The following is a 23,635-nucleotide window of genomic DNA, read 5'->3' as shown; positions in this document are numbered from 1 at the left end:
AGAGCATTCACAGACATAAGCACTAGAACTATAAAGACATGAGGATAAATGCGTAGTTTGATTTTACAAGAATCACTTTCACCAGTGGGCAGTAAGACAGGGCCAGGGAAGCCATATTATAATGATAAAAGTTAAAAGTGTTTGCAAATTGGTATAGACACAAAAAAAGAATCTTATTTTCCTTCGTCATACTGGGGAGTGAAGCCAGGGGCAGTCTTCCTCCAAGCTACACCTATCCCCTTTTTAAATATTTTGCTTTGAAATAGGGGCTTTTTAGGTTGATGAGAGTTTCGCTAACCTGCTGATGCTATTTTTGAACCTGCGATTCTCTTGTCTCCGTCTCCCAAGTACTGGGATTTTAGGTGTGCACCATTATGTCCAGAGTGGAAGAAACTTCATACCGCTCTGTGAGGGGTTGGGGTGGGGAAGAGAAACCCAGGCTTCATAGAGGCGGCACGGTTTAAGAAAGCTTTGTAGAGGAAAAGGTGATTTTCTGGTAGACAAGGCAGGGCTGCCAGCCTATGCAAAGCCCAAAACAACAGGAATGCCTCCAGTATTTTGAAAGTCTATGATCTATAGGTTTGATAAAAATCTCTGTGAGAAACCAAGTAAAATGGGACTTTCTATGAGGAAATTCTGAAAAATGTGTCTCTTTCACAGCCATTGCTCTGTTCACTCTTCCTGTGTACTGTAGGGTTAGTTTATTAAATTATGTCTTCCTAAAACGTGATCTCCTTCATTTTGTTTGATAGGCTACTTTGCAGAGAATGATACAGACTACTGCTTTATGGTATAACCTACCATGACATTCATTTTCCCTTGCTATTTCTTATTTATTATATTTGTTCTGTGTCTTTTGGTTGGTAAATGGTTTTCTGTTTTTCCTAAATGACTAGCTTACTTATTTCTCTGAGTTCTATTTTATATTTTCTGCCTCATTAATTTCTGCTTTTGTGGTTACCAGTGCCATCCTCCTTGTACTCTGTTCAGAGCTGACGTCTGCACGGAGTCTTTTGGGACTGTGATTAAGGTGTTGGGAGGATGCTGGTCCTTTGAGAGGCCCCAGGGAAGGATTTCTTTGCCATTACCAGCTTCTGGCTGCATTTGTGCATGTGGATCAGGGTTCCTTCCTCCATGTTCAGTCTATCGCTTCAGCCTCTGCTTCCACCGCCACATCTCCTTCCTCTGATGCTGGTTCCCTGCCCACCTCTTACAAGGACTCTCGGGACCATATTAGAACAATCAAAATAGTCCCGGATAGTTTCTCCATTTCAAGGTCATGAACTGAATCACATCTGCAAAGTCTTTTAGCAACGTGAACATACTCATAATTTCCAGGAATGAGGATGTGAACATTTTGGAGGAGCATTATTCAGCCTTTCATGATCTGAAGATGCTCAAATAACTGTAGCAAAACCTCTGGGAGAAATATCTGCATAAACTTTAGATTATAGCTGGGGAGGCAAGAACAAATAGAAGCCTGTTTTACCCATTTGTTCAGTGAATATAGAGCAACGACTTTGTTCAGAACCTATGCTAATGTGAAAATATAAAAAACTAAAACCTTAGCTATGATCTCAGCTTCACTGATCATATTTAACATTAGTCTTATTAATTAAAAGTGTATTGGTAAGTTAATTGATAAGTAGGTGATGTCCTGTAACAGTAAAAGTTGAGGGTGCTATGGGGGATTTGTCACAGTTGTAATTTTTTTTTTTTTGGCACTGGGGATGGAACCCAAGGGCTTTCTACCTCCGGGCTACACTCCCAGACCTATTTTATACTTTATTTGGAAACAGGATCTCACTAATTTTGCTGAGAGCCTCACTAAATAGCTGAGGCTGGCTTCGAACCTGTGCGATCCTCCTGTCTCAGCCTCCTAAGTACTGGGATTACAAGCGTGCACCACCACGCCCGGCTATACAATTATAATTTAACTATGAATATTTTGGAGTATGTGGTTTAAAATGAAGCATCATCTCAGTTTAGGTAAATAGGGACAAAAAGATTATTCTAGATAGTGTGAGCAGCAAAGTGGCCCTCAGCTGAGATGGAGATGCACACAGAACAGGACCATTAAAAGGTCCAAGTATTTTTACATCACATCCCACGTCCAAAAAAAGCTTCTGTGCTCTTATGAGCAAATAACTCTCCCATGCACCTGTCTTTCTGCATAGAGATCAGGTGGCCAAGAAGCACTGTGTGCTGCTGGCACAGAAGTAAACAGCTGTCTGGTTGGGAGTGGCAGTCTCTAGGGACAGGGTGAATTTAGCCTGCTCCTTCCGAGAGACACCGTACCCATCAGAGACCTGCCCTTGGTTAATGTCATCGACATCAAGGGAGTAGAAGATCAGCCGTAGCCCCTGGCCTGGGTCTTGTCGATACCAGTACATTTGATTGTGACCCTTAGTCTGAGAACATTCCAACAGAATGCTCTGGCTTGTTTTTGCGATTCTGTTCCTTGGGATCTGAGTAACACCCGAATCCAGAGACCCTGTGGGAGAAACAAGACAGAAACTGGAGACAGAGCAGAATAAAGTCGTCTCAGTGCAGTCTCAAGACAGAAGCTACACCCAGGACCTGGACAATCGAAAGCAGGAATTTCCCAAACTTACCTGTTCCCAGCAAAGAAAAACACAGATAGCAGAGGAAGATGGCATCCATGAGAGGAAGAGGGAGGAGGTGTTCTCTGAGGCTTGGAAACAGAAAACTTGGAGGATTCTGGGAGGGACCCCATCTTCCCTCCCAATTTACTAACTTCAGAGGAAGATACACCACACCCCTGCGGCAAAGATCTCACTTCTTTAACCCTCTGTGACGAAGGCAGGGGTGCTGTGGCTTAAGTACAGCATACTCTCTCAGTAGGCATTGAAACTCTTCTCTTCACTCCTCTTTCTCTGGTTCCTCACTGAGAATTACCAGAGTTGTTGTCTCTCTCCCTCTTCCCAGGATATGCCTATTTCAGTTGTTTAAAGATATCATCATCTTTGATACAATAAGCTATGGGGAAAATTCAGAACCCTTTTAAATAAAGGGAATCTGGTCTCATTGGGCTATTCTGACACTATAAATTTCTCTCTCTCTTCTCTCTCTCACACACACATTTATTCATTTACTCAGTTCTCAATAAACCATGCAATTGGAATTCTCTAAAATTTGAGACGTTTTGTTTATTTGTCTTAAGAGGGACAGAATTACTAATTCTGTTTCAAATTGTTCCTGTTTTGAATGGATCCTGCTTCTCTGGTCAATGTTTTCTGGGTGCAGAATTTTGTTTAGAATATCGGTTCATTGTAGGGAGGTGTTGGTTTTTAATGTGGGTATGTGTTTCAAATAAATACTTAACACCTTTCTCATGTTTTAAGTTAACTTAAAGTAGCTATACACCACATGATGTATGGTGTATATTTGTACCACTCTGAATATCACGATGATGTATAATTGTATTGCACCAAAAATTATAAATATAGCTTTATGATAACATGATTGTTCCTGATTTCAGAAAAGAAATGTTCAGCATTTCAATGCAATGAGTTACAATTGTATCTACAGTGATAATGCCAAGTCCTCATCTCTAATAAACAATGGCTGCTTCCTGCATTCGTACATCAGTGTGCTAAGCCTGGCTCTATCTCATCCACAGAGAGATCGTGGCATCCTAACCTAATCAGTCCTCCTGAACATGAAATGATCAGGCTTCCTTACATTTATTTATTTTTATTTTTAATTAATTAATTTTACATTTATTTATTATTTTTGTGGGTCTGGGATGGAACCCAGGGACACTGGATCTCCGAGCTACAACCCCTGCCCCATTTTTTATTCTTTATTTTGAAACAGCGTCTCACTAAGTTGCGGAAGGCCTCACTAAGTAGTTGAGGCTGCGCGCAAACAGCGATCCTCTGGTCTCAGCCTCCCGAATGCTGGGATTACAAGCATGTGCCACCACGTCTGGCACTTTTTGATTGCTGTGTTATATTTGTGTAGATTTGTGTGGTATGATGTGATGTTTTAATCCATGTGGACATTGAATAATGATCAATCCTTGCGTTCTGTGTCCTAAGAAAATTTTACCTATTCTCAACTCTTAACTCAGGATATTATTATTTCCATCACCTTAAACTGTTATCATTTCTTTAAGGTGAGTACCTTCAAAACCCTCTATTTTTATATGTGCAGGGTACTATTAACTATATTCACCCTACTTTGCCATAAAACACAAGAATGAATCTTTTCTGTTTAATGATGACACTGACCAACCTTTCCCCACCCCCACTCTTCTTTCTAAATATTTTTGTTTTAATTCTGAAAATTTCAAATGTATACAAAGGGAACATGATAGAACGATGGTATATCATACTATCTAGCGTCAGTGATCACCAACTCACGACCTCTCTTGTTTATGTAACTTCCACTTATTTCCTCCTCTCGTGTGTGGTTCTGAATAGTTGCTGTTTTATTTCAGAGTAGCCAAGCACATTTTATAGCCACTGCACACATTCTGTAAGACATCTTGCAGTGTCTTTTTTCTTCCTCTTTCTCCTCCTTCTCCTCCTCCTTCTTCTCTCTCACAATTGCGCGCTCTCTCTCTAAATAATAACACTAGGAAAAACATGGGTTTATTTCAGTGAAATTTTTATCCAGGGGCTCAGTTAATAATATTCAGTTTGTCTTTAGTGTGAAAATGATCATTTCCCTCATTTGTAGTTTTTCAAGTAAATGTGCTGTTTTGCTGCCCCCTGCTGTGGGGAATGATTTGGGTGGAGGTGGAATAGGGGAGCTGAGTGTACACAATTCTGGGAGGTCACCCCAGAGAACAGCGGGCCGGGATCCAGTGGTTGAAAGGCCACTGCTCAGCCACTCCCGACAGAAGTTTGTAGATGTGTGGCAGGGAGAGGCAGAAATCATCCAGGAGCAGGATCTCTAGCCAAGGAGGAGTGAGGGATTATTATCAGAGGGACGAGCAGAGGAGACATTGAATAGGAATGGAATTGAAAAGAAGACACTCCTATTGCTGGACAACTAAGCAGGTTTTTCATGGAATGGGGCAGTGTTTCTTCTACTCTGGGCTGGTTCCTATGGCCCTCAAATCATGTTTGTAATTCGCGCTCACACTGCCCTGTTCTCCACCACGGGCAGAGTGCACACTGCTCAGCCTAACTACACACCATGCCCTTTGTCAAGTGTGTGTGTGCGTGTGTGTGTGTGTGTGTGTGTGTGTGAGAGAGAGAGAGAGAGAGAGAGAGAGAGAGAGAGAGAGAGAGATACTCATGTCCACTTGTGTGTGGGTAGATGATGTCCTAATGACTGTTGAACACTCTCTTCCCACTTGTGAGTTACTGTAAGTGCATAACCTCTGGCACACAGATTGCCAAAGGAGAAATGGTTATTTCACTACTGATGAGTGCATTCTGTGTCCTAAGAAAAATTTGCCTATTCTCAACTCACAAAGTTTTTTTTTTCTTTAGTGTTTTCTTCTGGAACATTTGCAGTTATAGCTTTTATAATTAGGTCTATGAAACATTCCATTTATTTTTATTAGTTTTATTTGTGATGGTGATGTTATTAGCAATATAGATGACTTCTTTATTTAGTTGTTCCAACATCACTTATTTAAAGGGGTGCAATATTAATGAATTGAAATTTATAATGCATAAACATGATATGTCTCTCCATTTTTAATATTTATATTTAAATTTTCCCTACTGATGTTTTGTAAGTTTTTATTGAACATCTTCTGCTGAATTTATTCCTATTTTGTTATTATACTATTACATATGTTATAATTTTATGAAGTTTATTTTTCAATTGCTTGTACCTAGTAAATAAAATATCTGATTTTTAAAATATCAACCCTGTACTCTATGATCTTGCTGAGTTCACTATTTCTGTTTGTTACTCGTTGATTTCTTAGGGTTTTCTATACAATCATGACATCTTCAAATAGTGATACTTTTCTTTCTTTTCAATATTAAAATTTTTATTTTATTTTTGCCACCTTATAATTCTGATTAAGATCTCTGAAAAAATCTTGAACAAGAGTAGTGAGAAATTACTGTGGCTTGCTTGTTATAGACGAAAGGTGTTCAGCATTCACTATTAAATAAAACATTATTTGTAAATGTTTTAGCCAGTGACTTCTGTCAGATTAAGAAGCCCCCTTCTATTACCAGTTTTCTGAGTGTTTATTTTGAAAGAGTATTATATTTTATGAAATATTTTTCTATCTTTACTGAAATGCCAAAAGATAATTTTTCATTATTATGATGATATGGTGAGGCAATCGATTTCTGAAAGCCAAATTATTGTTTCTCTTATGATATTGACTATATTGCATTATCATTTACACATATCTATGTATAGATGTACACATATGCAAAGTCAGACACACATATACACGTATATATTAAGATTTTATTTGTTGATATTTTATAAATGATTTTTTAATCTATGGTCATAAAGGATGTTTTTCTGAAATACTTTTGCCAGATTTTGACATTGGGTTTTTTCAGATTCATAAAATGTGCTGTAGTGTTTCTTTCTCTTCTGTTTTCTGAAAAAGTGTATGTAAAGTGGGATCTATAAAGTGGATGGTACCAGTTGCTCCAACATACACACAAGGCTGGCTCATATTTCCCATGCTCTGTGTCAGTATTAGAGACAGATATACAAAAATGTCCTTGCATATTGGAATAATTTTCACAGGAAAAGTGCTTTTGTAATTGTATGTATTATTATAGATATCTTCAGGGATGAGTCTTTGCAATACTCTGAGTCTACAGGGAAGTATACACTGAAGACATTTTTCTATCTTCTGAGCATGTCGTTTAGAGGAGTAATAGAATCCTAGACTAGTATGAATCTCTCTGATATAAAGTATATCCTGGTACATTCCATATTTCAGAATCAAGTGATCCAGATGGTAGAAAGATTGTGTGTGTGTGTGTGTGTGTGTGTGTGTGTGTGTGTGTGTGTAGCCTTTTTATTGACTTTTATCCTAGCCTTCTAGAAATTCTTATCATACACCCTATGGTGACTTCCATAGGGTGGATAGCATGACCCACTACAAATACTTGCTGTAAGATAGTGTCACTCATTACCCCTTTCTTTTTTATTTTATTTATTTTATTTTGTAATTATACATTTATTTATTTATTTATTTATTATTTTTATGTGGAACATATTAAAAATGGCATACATTCCGACAGTGCTTGTTCTCTCTCCCAGCTTCCTCTTTCTTCCCCTCCCAACAATGAGTGTCCAGGTTGACCATGCTACATTCATACTTTTACACATATTCGGATGTAGCTCCTCCATTAATCAACCTCAGCCTTCTTCCTCTCCTCTCCTTCCACTCTAGCTTTGCTGAGGTTCCCCTTCCGTTATCTATAGTCCCTCTGGTATTCCTAAAAGTCCTTAGTCCATCACCCCTTTCTGAATGGTCAGTTTAACCTTTGAGTCTCTTAACATAAGGCTCAGTCCAAACAAAACCTATAATGTGTCCAGTGCTGTGACTGGTAGATTCTGTCATAGGCTTCATCATTCTGTCTCAACATGCTCTCAGTTACCATCCAGCCTGGCTGCAGTGATCACTTCACCAGCCATCTCTAATCCTTTTCATTTCAAATCGTCTGGATGCTACAGTGTTGCTCTGATTTTTCCCCTTTATTTAGAGTGCTGGGCTACTTTTCTCCGGAAGGCAGCTAATTTACTGGCATATCCTTTTGAGGCTGCTGCGCTTGGTTGGGGAGTTCTGAGTGGCTCCCACTCTGGACTTGGGTAGACCTTCTCCTCAGCTATGGTGCCCTCTCCCCTGAAGTGCCAGCTGTATTCCCTGGACTTCAGGGAGGCCTTTCCACTCAGGCTGGCCAGAACTCATGTCTCCCACCTTGTGTGACTGCCAGAATCTTTGTTCCTTTCATGGTTCCCAGCGACAGCTCTCTGCCAGGCCTATGGAAGCTTTCTCTATGCTCTGCTGTTTATTATTTGAATAAAGACTTAAGGGACCCCCTGCAGTATGTAGAAGTCTTATTCTACACAGCCTCCTCTATAGGAGCTTAACCCTACAAACATTGGCCACCTTCCCCGCCCTGAACTCTGATTTTGCCTCTCTATCCTGGTAAGTCCCCTGGACCCTGTATAAACTTCCCATCCAAAATACAGATACAATTATAAATGCATTTGGTTGCCAGGTATGGTAGCACATGGTTGTAATCTTAGCATTTGGGAGGCTGAGACAGGATCACTGTTCAAGGACAGCCTCAGCTACTTAGTGAGGCCCTCTGCAACTCAGGGAGATCCTGTTTCAAAATAAAGAATTAAAACTAGGGCTGGGGATATAGAATGCCCCTGAGTTCCATCCCCAGTACGACAAAAGAATGTATTTCGTTGGAATAAATTATTCTAATATCTAAGAAATTATACCAAGGCAGAGTTTTAGGGCAATAGCGAAAATCTCTATATTTTCTTCCTTTTAGAAGGAAGGCGAGTACACTAACAACTACCATTTTGACCAAAAACCCCAGAATAAGCAGTTTTAAGCTTACTGATTCATATAAGTCCAATACTCCTTGACTCCTAACCACCTTAAGCTTTATATTAAATTCTGTGGTGGTTTATGACTAGCTCCAGCTAACTTCTGTCATTTCCTTCCAGCCCAATACATCACCTGCTTCCTGAGCTGGGACATGACGGGTTTGTGCACTAAGAGGAACAGACATTGGAGTGCTGTGGATTGACTGCTGGCACAGAGGTACAGTGCTGAGTCCCCTGGTTCAGAGGACTTGAGCTCCAGGCTGCAGGGTGAGTTTTGGTTGTACTCAGTTGAGAATCGCTCCTTGATCATCTCTATTTGTTCAAGAACTTTTTGATTCTGAAAGTAAATCAAAAACTTAAGCTCTTTGTTCTGGATCTGTTGATACCAGTAAACAGCACTATGCCCTTTTGGGGGGATACACTCCATCTTTGCTTTCTTTCCTTTCTCTTTGACGAGATATGTTGGAGTCTGGGTTACTTTAGTATCAAAAGAACCTGCAAAAGAAGGAAACAGAAATTATAGACAAAGCCCAAGAGGGAGCCTGACAAGAAAATTGCGTGGATCTGGAATCACCAACCCCAGTACAAGGATTTTCACCTGCTCCCAGGAAACACAGGGCCACATAGCAGAGGACCCTGATGCCCATGGCTGCATTGAAGTAGAGAAAGGTTGAAGCTTTATCATCCCCCAACAGCAACCTTCTTGTGACGTGGACTCTTCCCAGACTCATAATCATCATGTTACTGCTTCATGTTACTAGACAAAAACACTCCGTGGGATCAGAAGGGAAGCTTTTATCCTAACTCAGTAAATATAACTGGCATATATTTGACTCACCTAAAAGCATTTTGTATCTACTTTTTACTAGCATATGTTGATTTTGGTTTTAATTTTTGAGCTTTGTGGATTTTATTGAGGAAGTCCCTATCAGAGCCTATGTGTTAAAGAGTTGGTCCTGTGCCCTCTTTTAGTACTTGCAAGGTTTTTGGTCTAATTTCTAGATCTTTTATTCATCTTGAATTGTGCAGGGTGAGAGGTTCAGGTTAAGTTATATTTGTATACATAAACAATACATATGTATTTTAGAAAATAAATAAAACAACAAAATAAAAACATCATACTATTACTGCTGCTGTACAATGATTACTTAGCTAATGCCTTGGTGATCTCTCTCTCTCTTCTCTCTCTCGCTGTATCATATAAATATGAAACATAGATACATTCTTTATGATTAAATATTCTTAAATGCTGTTTTATAGCCTGCTTTTCCATTAAGGATTCTTCTTTCCTGTCAATGTGTTTTCATCCTATGTACTTACCAAGTTCCACAGTCATTTCACTAATGTTCTTTGCTATTAATTTTCAGTTTGTAGCTAAAGGCTAGGCATTGATTCTGGCTATTGATTTTCTAATTATCTTTTAGTATAACAGATCACCGTTGTTATGGTTGCTTTTATAATTCTGAGACTAGCCAGTTCCCTGAAGATGCTTCATCCACCAGCTTTTTTCCTGGTGTATTGTAACTTGTTTATTTGCTAGTGTTTCTTATAGATGACCTTTTTCTTCCCTGATTGTTCTCACTGTTTAAGTAGTGCTAATAGTGCTCTTCCTGCTGTCTTTCTGTCTGTCATTTTCCCACTTTTCTTTATCCTCCATCATTTACTTATTCTAGGTAAGTAATATTGACAGCCTGATGTGTATATTTCCATGGATATCTCCTGACTTATGGAATCGTTCAAAGAGGTTGTTTATTTCTACATCACAAAAATGATACTGAATATACAGACAAGAATTTGTTAATGTATCAACAAAACGAGCACTTGAACAATTTAAAATAAAAAAGTGCCTCCGGACCTTGCAATTTTTTATTTCTTTTCTCAGATATGTGTCCCTGTTTTCTAAGACTGTTTCCCTTTTACATTTTAATACATAGGTATATAATTAAATAAAATAGTATTTTGTTTTATATGCTTTTACACATTGGTCAATGCTGTACATATCCTTTTCTTTTTTATTTTCTTTTTTTTCCTTTTAAATTTTTTATTGGTGCATTATATTCAAACATCATATTGGGGTAAAAAAACTTGTGTGTGCAAACATGTACACATTGCTGATTTAACCCCTACCCAATTCCCACCCCATTCCCTCCCCGTCCGTCCCTCCCTTGCTTGGCTTAGTGCTTGACTTCGATATGTTTAAGTACATTGTGTGTTTTAGAGATTTTCCTCTTCCCCCCTCCTTCCTCCTCCTTTAAATTGCCTTGTTTGCTCCTCTATAGGATTTCCTTTTTTCATCTAGAGTTCCTTCTATGACCCATTTCTCCCTAACTCTCACATATTAGGGAAAGCATCTGATTTCTTATTTTTTGTGACTGACTAATCTCACTTAGCATAATGTCCTCCAGTTCCACCCATTTCCCTGAAAATGATGTAATTGGTTTTTTTTTTTTTGATGGCTGAGTAAAATTCCATTGTGTACATATCCCACAGTTTTGTAATCCATTCATCTGTTGATGGACATCTTGGCTGGTTCATAGCTGCACAAGTCACCATATCCTTTTCAATAAAGTTTTCATTGAAATTTGTGATATTCAGTCATATCCATGTGTTTAGCTTTAATTCACTAATTTTCACTGCTGTATAGTTTCTTCATAGTAATGTACTATAATTTATCCGTTCTTCTGCTAGTGTGCATTTTAATATTCTTTAGTGTCTTCTTGTTACAGATAATGCTGTGCTGAATATTGTTGTCCTGGTTTTTATGTATAAGATTTTTCCCTGAGGAAGAGTTTTTCAAGACTGGAATCAATGGCTTGTGGCTGTATACATCTTGAGATTTACTAGATAATGCTCCATTGTTTCCCCATGTTAATCTACTGATTTACATTCTGTCCAGTGATTCCAGAAAACTGTTGAAACCTCACTTTGCCAACACTTCCTGCAGTCTGTCTTTTACATTTTAGCCACTCCTGTGGCTACATATTTAATTATATTCTTAATTTTTATTTCATGTGATTATTTATGAAATTTAGCAACAATTCTATGTTTAATAGATTAAATAGATTAGATAGATTTCCTCTTTTGTGAGATGTTTATTCATGATTCCCTCCACCCTCATTTCTCTACTGAATCATACTCTTTTGCTCCTTAAATTATATAGACATTAGTTTATAGGTGATTTTTATAAATTCTATATACTAGCCTTTCTTGGATATATAAATGTAGTTAGAGACATAGATTTGGTATTGATATTTCTCTCTATATAAATGATCATATTTTAGTACATAGCTAATATTCTCACTTTTTTTTTTGAGCTGTTAGAAATGGAACTCAGGGGCATTCTATCTCCTACCTACACCCTCAGTCCCATTTTTTTCTTTATTTTGAAACAGTATCTCACTGAATTGCAAAAGTAGTTGAGGCTGGCTGAGAACTGAGATCCTCCTGTCTCAGCCTTCCAAATATTGGGATTACAAGCATGAGCCACTATGCCCGACAATATTTTTACTTTTGTATGATTAACTTGGATAAATTGAATGCCTTAATTCTCATATAGCCAATTTTATAATTCTATTACTTAATGATTAAGGTCATTAAAAAATCCTTACCTGCCTTGAGCTCGTGAAAATATGCTCTTATAGTATCTTTTAGACGATTTGTGAATTTGTTTGTTTATCTATCTGGAACTGATTTGAGCTATGTTGTGAAATCAGTATCAAACTATATTTTTCTTTACATAGATTCTCGCTTTTATCACTATCATTTGTTGAAAATCTGTTATTCAGCCTCTGCAGTTTTGTCTCTGTTTATGTTTGCATCGATTCCACTGGTGCCTTTTACTTCAAGAGTGCTTTTTCTCATCCCTTTGGAGTTTCATATAAATTTTAGATTCAGCTTTTCAAGTTGCACCAAACACCCATTGGGATTTTGACTGGATTATATTAAATGTATGCATCAATTTTTCAAAAGTGATTTTTTAAAAAACATTGACTCTGTTAAAGCCTTAAAAATAGAGAATCTTTTCATTTTTTCAAATCTTATTCAATGGCTATCAATCAATTTTATACTTGTTTTCTTTCCATAGAAAACCTTCACTGCTAGTTTGTTTTTGGCTCATTTATTCCCAGATTGTGCATATTTTCTACCTTTATCATCATTTAAAAATATTATTATATTATATTTATGCATCATAGTGATAACGGTATATAAAATTGTATCTCAAATTCTTTTTATACTTCAGGGGCCACATTCCTTACAGCCACAGTGATCAAGAATGCCCTGTCCTGCACTTTCTCCTTGTGACATGCTCATACATGCACATAATACAATTTGGTCAACTTCCTTCCATATACTTCCGCTTTTCCTCCCCTTCCTCCTTGCTCTGGTTCCCTCTTCCATTCTGCTGGTTTCCCTTCTATTGTTTAACTTAATTTCCCAAACCTGTTGCTGATATATAGGAGTTCACATCTGGACTATTAGAGATCTGAATACCTCAATCCCATAAAATATACCTTGTTAGGAAAGAAGTTAGTGTCTACTCACTTCCCCTCTCCCACACCTTTCAACACATCCACACCCCCGACATTCTTTCTCTGGCATCAGCCACTTGAATTGGACTCACTCACTTTCCCTCATGAAGGCTTTCTAAGGCCTGCTTTTGTGGGTTTTTGGAATCTTACCTGTACCTCAGGCCTCTCTAAAGATGTTCTAGGGCTGGAATGTAGTTCAGTGGTGAGGCACTTGACTTGAATGCTCAATGCCCTGGGTTCAATCCCCAGTGCAAAACAAAACAACAATAACAACAACAAACAAACAAAAACCCAAGTTAAAGATGTCCTGAAGAAACTGCAACTGGGAAGGGCCTATTATCCTACTTCTACCTATTATTCATGATGCATGTATGGCTTCAAGTTACCTTTAACTTTTATTCTGATTCTCCTGGAAATATTAAATATTAGACCAACCTAACTTCTCTCTCTTCTCCATCTTTTTTTAAAATTTATTTTTTTATTGGTGCACTGTATTCATACATCATAGTGGGATACAAACTTTTGTAGACATACATGCACACAGCGCCCAGTCAGCCCCCACCCGATCCCCACCCCATTCTCTCCCCCTCCCTCCCTCCGATGCTTGGCTTAGTGGTTGACATCTAGTATTATAGCAATTTATCCAAAATTAAAAATGATAATCTCACATAACAGTTTCATTTGTCTGATACCAAGCTTTTGATGGCTTAAAGATAACATTTCAATATTTCTTTTTGCTTTCTTTCTTACCAGAGAATATTTTTTTCTATTTTTTTAGGTGAAACTATCATATATTTATATATTTATTTTTCAGAAAAAAATTCTATCCTAGTATGGAATATGGACTCTAGATACCCAAAACAATCTTGAAAAAGAACAAAGCTAGAAGATATATATTTTCTGATTTCAAACCATATAAAGCTACAATAATTGAAACAGTGTAGTACTATTCTAAAGGCAGATATATAAACCATTGGAGTTAAATAAAAGCCTAGAGCTAAATTCTTCCCTATATTGTCAAGTTATTTTTGACAAGGTTTCAACGAACATATAGTGGTGGAAATAATAATCTTTTAACTAAATATTGTTGAAAAATAATAATTACATGGAAAAGAATAAAATTGGACCCTTACCTAATCCCATATACAAATATTAACTCAAAATAGATAAAAGACCTAAATATAAATCTTAAGATTATAAACTTTTAGGAGAAAATCTGGGTCATAAAACCTCACAACACTGAAATTGGCAGTGATTTCTTGGATATGATTTCAATGGCACAGGCAACAGAAGAGTATACAAACTCCCTAAAAAATAAAAAAATATTGTATATCCAAAGACAATGTAAACAGAGTTAAAAATTACTAATATAATGGGATACAATATTTCCAAATGCTATATCTGAAGGTATATTAATATTCCAACTAGAAATTCTAAAAATTAACAACAATAAAGGCAAACAATACCATTTAGAGATAGGTAAAAGACTAACATAAATAATGAATCTCCACAGATAACCAATCTTAGTTGTCTGTTGGATGGAAACTCTTGTTTCTCTGGTTCTGGTGTGTGTTACCTATTTCTTCTTTGTAGTTAATCTCTTTGAGTATTTTCTCTAGTGCTGGTTTTGAAGACATAAATTCCTTCAGTTTCTGTTTGTCATGGAAGCTTCTTATTTTTCCATCTAATTTGATAGAAAGTTTTGCTGGGTAGGAAATTTTGGGTGGAAGTTGTTTTCTTTTAGAGTTTGGAATATGTTACTCCAAGCCCTTCTGGCTCTCATGACTTGGTTTGGGAAGTGTGGAGTGATTCTAATTGGTTTGCCTCTGAATGTCACTTGGCCCTTTGTTTTTGTTGCCTTTAAGATTCTCTGCTTGGCTTCCACATTGGTCATTTTGACAATTATGTGGCATGGGGATCCTCTTCTCCGATCCTGTCGAAAGGGAGTTCTATAAGTTTCCTGGACCTGTGTATCGACCTCTTGCTCTATGTTTGTAAAGTTTTCTGCTATTACTTCCTTGAAGAGATTGTTGATCCCTTTGGTTTCACTTTTTTTTCCCTCCTCTATTCCAATTATTCTTAGGTTAGCTCTCTTAAAATGGGCCCATATTTCTTCAATGTCAGATTCCTGCTGTTGGATATTTTTTTCTAGATTAGAAACTATGCATTCATTTTTGGAATGATCATCTTCTAAGAGCGAGATTCTGTTCTCCATGTGGTCTAATCGGTTGTTTGTGCTTTGAATTGAGGCCTTTACTTCATTAATTGCATCCTTTATCTCTTTTTGGCTCTCTCTGAGTTCTTTTCGAAGCACCTCTATTATTTCTACAGTTATTTTCCTGATTTGATCTTCTAGAAATCTCTGATTTTCTGTTTTATCAGGTTCTGATGTTGTGGGGTTGTGGGCATTCATTGCTCCAGTATTATTCCTCTTTCCCATGATTTCGGAAGTTTGTGCCTTCTCTGGGTTCTTCCCTTGGGTCACTATAACTTCACTTAAGGTGCTCTGGATCTCGAGTCTGTAGTATCTCAGACCCCACTACTCCTTTACTGGGTTGTATCACAGAGTCTCCGACCCAGAGAGTCGATAGAGGCTGCTTTAGACTGTGGGGGGTGCCAGGTTGCACGTTCTCCTATGGTGTGATATCTCTGCCACCACCACTCCCCCACTTGGTCATGTCCCAGGGAGTACAGTACTGGGATTTTTCCTCTGTGGCCCGCAATTTGACTCACTGTTCTTGAGTACGCAGATGTAGCTGTACTGGACTCGGTGAATTCGCTGCTGCTGCTGCTGGTGGCAATATGGCGCCGCTGCTACGCCCTCGGCCATGAGGCTGGCGTATTTCTTCTTGGTTTTGAGTTCCACTCTGAATCCCTGCGGCGTGTGCTGAGCTCAGCCACTGGGAGCTTTAGATGCTTCCTGCGCCGAGAAATCCCGCCTGGCTGTTCTGCAGCGGCTCACCTCGGCTTCTTCTCCATCTTTTGTCTTTGCATCTCATACTTTGAATCATCCCCACACTCAGCCTTCTTTAATTCCCTTAAGGAACCAGAATAACATAGTCTGTATTTTCAGTTATTTTCTCTCTACTCTATAAATCTATATTTTGGGTGGAATTTTCTGGTCCTGTAACTGAACCCTTTCATGCTGACTTCTATAGAATTGAAACCTCTAGTCCAACTTTATTCCATCTCAATTTCACATCTGTCTATACAAAGGTCTACTTCCAACTTATACCCAATCATCCCAACGGGCCACTCAAGCCTTGTCTCTCGAATGAGAATTGCTACTGCTAACAAGATCTTACACTAGTTGACTAGTTCAAGATGAATCCTTCATAAGGAACCAAAGTTGCACAGAGACAACTAGAGTGTTATCCCTGTCCCTTGTCTGCTGATGACTAATACCTGACAACCAAGTATTTCCTTCCAGCTTCAGCTCTCGTTGGAGCAACAGCCTCTAAGAAACTTCCACACTATATACATGGGTCCAGCAACTCAACTGGCTCAAAACTTCCATTTTATCTGTCTTCTAAAATTTGTTCCACTGGATTTAATTCATGTCAGTGGATCATCTTCCTCCTCTTTCCTAATTGTTTCCTGAAGTGCTGGTCTCTTTAATATGTTTTTACAGAAGTTGTTCTCTTTGCCAAGTATGCCCTACTCACAACCAGATCCACACACTGAAGCTCAGACCTGACCCCTTTTTAGCTTCCCCTGATACAACTAGACAGAACTGGGCATGTCGTCCCCTGAGTTCCCAAAGAACGTCTGACTGTGGGCACTGTTTAATATTAAATTGCATTCTATTCCATTCCATTCCATTAGGATTCTGTACTTTTTTCCTAGACTGCTAGCTCTTTGGAGAAAGGACTTGTTTTTTTTTTTTTATTTAATTTTGTATCCTCAGTGTTTGCAAAAGTAGCAGGGCATAGTTCAATTTCAAGAAAAACCACAGATGAATCTGAAAGGAGGGATTTGGAGATTTGAGGCTCAGGGGCAAAATGTAACTTTTGAGACTGTTTGATTAGGAATTCTGGAATGCAAGGTATGACACTTAGCAGAAGAAACTGTGGGGCATTAGACCAGAAGCTGTGGGGGCGTGCAGGGCTGGTTCAGGTTTTGAGAGAGGAGGACAGTGGCTGTGGTCCACTGTGGTGCACTACCAGAACAGAGGTACACAGCTGTTTGGTTGGTGTGGGCTAGCTTCACAGTGAGAGGAAACAGTCCCTTCTCCTCTCGAGAGACGTCCTAGCCTTCGCTGATGTCTCCTTTCTGAACATCCTTGCCCTGGGTGCTGCTGGTACCAGTACATGGCGTTGTATTTCAAATTCTGTCTGCATTCCAGGGTCACATCCCGTCCAGCCCCAGTGAGCATGAATGGCATCTGGTAGATTGTAGAAGCCACAGGTCCTGTGTGGGTAAAAGGAAACTTCTGAGGATCATGTTGAGGACGGAGCTTGAAGCTATTGTGAGAAGAGGGTGCTGAAGCAGGGGTCTGGCAAGCCTGGGACAGGAATTTGCTAACTGTGTGTTTAAATTACTTGCTCTGAAGATACAAAGGGTTGCACTGAAGAGAGAACCCAGCTGCCCATTTCAAAGATAAGATATCTCTGAAGCGCTATCCGCAGCCTCTGAGCCAGCCCAAGGGGGAGAACTGAGGTCTAGGTCTCCCCACGTCCCCGTTCCCATACAATATGCAGAAATAGCTGTTGCTACAAGATGACTTCCTGCCACAGCTGGTTTTGCAGATGGTGAGACTAAGGGTCAGAGCGATTGGGTCCCAGCCCCTTCTCTTCTGCTTGTAGAAGCTCTTTCTATCCCCTCTTTCTGAGCAAGAACTCACGTGGTGAGAACTCCCTCATTTCCTGCTCAGAGTCACACTCAGGATGTCACAGGCTGTGTGCTAGTTGTGATGAGAGCTAGAAAAATAAATGACTGCGATTTTCAATGTCCATTGACTGCTCAGATTCCCACCAATACTGACTGTTAATGAAAGAGAAGCGCCAAATATATGAAGGAGTACAGATATTTATTTTTTTTGGTGGTACTGGGGATGAAACCTGGGGATATTTGACATCTGAGCTCTATACCCCTAGCCCTTTTTATTTTATTTTTGTTTGTTTTGAAACAGGGTCTAGCTAGGTGCTGAATCATGCTATTGCTGAGGCTAGTGTCAAACTTGTGATCCTGACTGTTTTGGTCTTCCAAGTACTAGGATTACAGGGTGTATCATCATACCCAGCTTGTTTAGTTCTTTTAAAAAGCCCCTATATTTACTGTTTTTAAAAACCCTCTATATTTACTATTTTAAAGGCCTTTATATTTACTGTAAATATTGAATCAAGTATAGATGGGGTGGAGAGCAACTTCTATAATCTTAAGAACAGCAAGCTGCCCACCCCTGGTGACAGTGGGTTAGAGCTTAATTTGGGGAACAGCAAGGGGTTCATCCCTGACTGCCATTTACTGCTAGGCAACCTTGGGAAAACCATTTAATTTTCTTGTCTATAAAATGGAAATAATGACTATGTACCTCAAAACTATATAAGAATATAGCATAGTTCTTAACACATAATGAGCAATGTATTTAGTCTTTGTTATACTTATTTGCTGAATCTGGTGTTCTAATCCATGAGGAGTTCAGAGGTTAATAATATATCAAGGGAAATCAGATATTTACTAACAGGATGGTGCCTGATAACTAAAATAGTTACTGGCAATGAGTCAAAAGTTGGACAAGTGAATTGGGTGTGGTGGTGCACAGCTATAATCCTAGTACTTGGGAGACTGAGACAGGAGGATCACACATTCAAGGACAGCCTCAGCAAGTGGTGAGACTCTTATCACCCTAGCAAGACCCCGTTTCAAAATAATAAAATAGGACTGAGGGTGTAGTTCAGAGGTAGAGTGCCTCTGGATTCAATCTCCAGTAACACACACACACACACACACACACACACACACACACACACACACAATTGGACAACTATAAATTCATTGCATAACAAATCTTCTCAAAAGTATTATATAGTTATACATGGTTGTGCATGCCTGTAATCCCAGTACTTGAGAGGCTGAGACAGGAGAATTGGAGGTTCAAACAGCCTTAGCAACCTAGTGAGACCCTGTTTCAAAACAAAAAATCAAAAGGGCTGAGGTTGTAGTTCAGAGGTAGAATGCCCCTAGATTCAGTCTTGACTACACCTCTTCCCCCAAACAGTCTTAGATAAGTGAAAATGAAGTCATAATTTAAACATTTATTAATGAAGGCTGTTATTTTGGCAGACAAATATTATTGTTTATTTATTATCTGAGGTTCTGAGGTCATCTGTTATAAAAGATTCCATTTGTTTTGTTTTTTTTTTTTTGCAGAATTAGGGTTAGAAACCAGGGGCATTCTACCTCTGAGCTACACCCCCAGCCCTATTTTACTTTTTATTTGGAAACATGATCTCACTAAGTTGCAGAGGGTCTCTACTGAGTAGCTCAAGCTGGCCACAGCTACCTGTGCTCCTCCTGTCTCAGCCTCCCATGTACTGGGATTTTAAGTGTGTGTCACCACACTGGCCTCAGAGATTTCTTCTTGAAACTTGTGGTTGGAATCTGGTGGCTTAGAAGCTGTTGCTGCCGCCTCCTGGAACAAAGGCAGAAAGTTGAGGAAGCAGTTAGAAGGGAGGAAGGAGAGAGGCCACAAGAAAATTCTCAGAATGAGAATCATAGAGAAAAGCACTTCGCAATGCCCCTCAAAAGATTAGCGGATGAAGACAATGTGGTTTATATACACAGTGGAGTTGCATTCCTCCATAAGGAAGAAGGAAATTATGTTACTTGTGGGAGAGTGGATAGAACTGGAGAGCATCATGTGAAACAAAGTAAGCCAGATTCAGAAAGTCAAGGGTTCCATGTTTCTCTCATATGTGGACTTTGGGAGAAAAAAGGGAAAAAAGGAGGATTATCTCATGAAAATTGAAGGGAGAGCAGTAAAGTCCAGGAGGGTTTGGGGGGAGGAGGGAGGGTAGGAATAGGAAGGAAAGATACTGGAGAATGAAATTTACCAAATAATGTTATGTGCATGTAGGAATCTGTAACCACAAATCCCACTAGTATGTATAATTATAGCACACCAATACAAATACTTTTTATAAAAAGAATAGCACCTTGCAGATGTTTCACAACCTTCCTGATGAGGATCATGAAGTTGCTGGGCATCCTTAGCCAGGGACACATAGATTTACCAGATGAAATGCACAGAATTATGTATTTTCTATATAGATTATTAGAAATCCATATATATGAGAGAGAGAGGAAGAAGAAGAAGAGGAGGAGGAGGAGGAGGAGGAGGAGGAGGAGGAGGAGGAGGAGGAGGAGGAGGAGGAGAGAGAAAAATGAAATGAGAATGTATTCTGGTGAAGCTTGCCTGATTCCCTCCACAAATGAGAATCTGGGCCCTTTCCTAGGTTTCTGTCCCACCAGCTGTTTAAAGCACCCTCATTTTCTCACACAAAGCTCTTATTTACAAATTTTTCTTTCTGGCTTACTCTCTTTCAAGTCAGGTTTCTGTTAGTTCCTAGCAGTCCAATGTACCACGTATTTCCTGAGCTGGTCCACAATGAGTTTGTGTTCTAAAAAAAGCTAACGTTCAGCACTGTGGATTGGCTGCTGGCACAGAAGTAAAGGGCTGAGTCCCCCAGCTCGGTGGACTGGATCTCCAAGCTACAGGATGAGTTCTTGGGACACTGGGCTGAAAATCGTGTATCAATCAGTTCTGTTTTCTTCAAGATCTCTTGGTCCTGAAAGTAAACCAAAAACTTGAGCTCTTCTCCTGGCTTCTTATGATACCAATACACATAACTATGCCCGCTTTTAGGGACACAAGCCATCTTTGCTTTTTGCGCCTTTCCTTTGACCAGATGCCTGGGAGTCTGGATGATCTCAGTCACAGAGCCTGTGGAGGAAGGAGACAGAAGCTGAAGACAGATCCCTGAAGGGAGCCTGATAGCTCAGCCCAAGAGAAAGTGCTAAAATCAGAATATAACTAGTCCTGAATGGGGAATACCTGTCCCCCAGGAAAAAAGGACCACACAGCAGAGCAGTCGGAGGAACATGGTTGGCCCAGGGAGAGAGCAGTGGCAGGTGGTGGGTTTTTTTTTTTCAAGACTTTCTCCTCCCCTTCAGCAATCTCCTTGTGACATAATTGCTTCCCATAGACTTCAGTTGCCCAGAACGTGGGACAAAAACATTTCACAGGATGTGGGAAGGCAGGCTTTGTCTTACCTGATGGAAACAACTAGTGTGAAATTTCAGTTTGATTTATTTTCCTCCTCTGTGACTGATCTTTTTTTATTCTATTTGTTAAAGTAAAATCACTTATGCATTATTTATTTACTTGCTTTTAACACCTGTCAATTTCTCTCCTCCCTTCCATTTCAGATAACAAATCATATCACTTGCTTATAGCAACCATAGTCTTTGCCATACCTATAACATCACATAGCAGCTACTTTATTTTTGTTATGTTTAATTTTTATTGCTGTATTATAGTTGCACATGATAATGAGATTCATAATGATATATTTGTTTATGCATATAACATTATTTGGTCTGTTTTCCTTTCTCAAATCTCCCATTTTCCTTCCCTTTTCCTTTCTCCAACCCCCTTTCTTTACTCTCCTGGTCTCTCTTCTAATTGTCCTGAGGCTCCCTTTCTTGCATTTATTATTACTTTTTAAAAAAATCTCTAGCATCCATATATAAGAGGGAGCATGGTTCCCTTGAGTTTCTGAGTCTGTCTGTTCTCACTTAACATGATGTTCTCCAGTTCCACCCGTTTTTCTACAAATGACATAATTTCATTTTTCTTTATGGCTGAGTAAAACAACACCGATTCAGGTGTGGTGGCACACTTCTGCAATCCCAGGGACTTGGGAAGCAGAGACAGGAGGATCACAGGTTCAATACCAGCCTCATCAACTTAGTGAGACTCTCAGCAGCCTAGTGATACCCTGTTTCAAAACAAAAAATTAAAAAAGGCTGGGAGCATAGCTCAGAGGTAGAATGCCTGTGAGTTCAATTCCCAGTACTCCCCTAAAGAAAAAGACTTCACATGTGTAAGCACACCACATATTGCTTATACATTCATTTATCGATGGATACCTGTTGGCTCCATAACATGGCCGTTATGAATTGTGCTAGCAACTACTTTAAAGAATTAAATGTTGAACTGTACAAAAATACTTTTGACAAATAGGTAATGCATATTAAGAAATATAAAATAAATATTTTAAGTCAAAACCATCAGCTTAAGAGATGGATTATGATGAGAATTTTCCAGTTCATATCACTCAGATTTTACCATTACTTCTCTATTGTGTTCAGGTAGCTATCATCACTTGCTTTTCATAATAATATATTTTAGTATTTATATAAAAATCCCCAAATTGTATGTTTTTCAATGTTGTATATCTTTTAAACTTATCTACAACTATAATATTCATATTTTTATGTGATATTATATTTCATTTAACTTCATGCTAACAAATAGAATCCTAGACCATTCATTTTCAGTAATATTTAGCATTTCTTTATATTTGTTTATATAATTTATTATCTATTCTTGAATTAATGATCACTCCCCATGCCACTAGTTTTTTTTTCTTTTTTTTTTTTTCGGGGCTGGGGATGGAACCCAGGGGCATTCGACCTTTGAGCTACTCTCTCTGCCCTATTTTTTATTCTTTATTTTGAAACCGGGTCTCACTGAGTTGCGGAGGGCCTCACTAAATAGCTGAGGCCGTCGGTGAACCGCGCTCCTCCGGTCTCAGCCTCCCGAATGCCGGGATGACAAGCGTGCCCACCACGCCCGGCTTCCATTCCACTAGTTTTTGTGCTACTGCAAAAGCATTGCACTTTTACAAATGTCTATGCATGCCTAGGTGCAAGACTTTATCCCTCGGGATATCAAGACTGAGTCTTCTTTAATATGTCAACTTTATATAACATGACAAGATGCTTTTCCAATGATTAAGCCACATAAGTAGTCGTGAGTGTTTTCGAATGCTGCAAACCGAGGACCACAGGGGAGGTTTAGCATTCTTTTAATTTTGCTTGTCTATGAGGGACAATTGCATCTCACAGTATGTATAATATATATGCAACATTATTTAGTAATTTAGTTTTTATTATTTTGGTTGCTAAGGAGGGTTAACATTTTTATTTTAAAACAAGAATTCTAGACTAACCTTGGACCACATTTTTTTGGTTGGTTAGCTGGTATTTATTTGTACCAGTTCTTTATATACTCTGAATTTTAAACCTTTGTCAGCTATATGTGTTGTTGATATTTTTCTAATTTGTGGCTTATGTTTTCACCCTCTTTGTGATGATATTTGTTAAACTCAGTAGAATATATCATTCTTCTCTGTGTACTTTGCTTATTATTTATAAAAAATTTCCATAATGCAAGTTTGTATTACCAAAACCCTTATTCGTTTGCAATTTATTTTAGCTTATGCTGTGAGAAAGTCATTAAGTCATCTTTTTTTCTTGGTTTGGAAAACTACTGGCCCCAGAAT

At 38.7% G+C, this 23,635-nt stretch overlaps 1 gene segment (V, D, J or C); it reads right to left on the bottom strand.

Annotated features, from left to right (window-relative positions):
* Positions 1-2,180: 2,180 nt before the first annotated feature.
* LOC308266878 (T cell receptor beta variable 24-1-like) lies at positions 2,181-2,664 on the bottom strand. The segment is given in 2 exons: positions 2,616-2,664; positions 2,181-2,494 (listed from the first exon to the last, which is right to left on the bottom strand).
* Positions 2,665-23,635: the final 20,971 nt, after the last annotated feature.

This window comes from Muscardinus avellanarius (assembly GCF_963383645.1).
Source record: "Muscardinus avellanarius genome assembly, chromosome: 9".
NCBI classification, from domain to species: domain Eukaryota; kingdom Metazoa; phylum Chordata; class Mammalia; order Rodentia; family Gliridae; genus Muscardinus; species Muscardinus avellanarius.
This window is presented reverse-complemented; position numbering and strand designations above follow the sequence as displayed.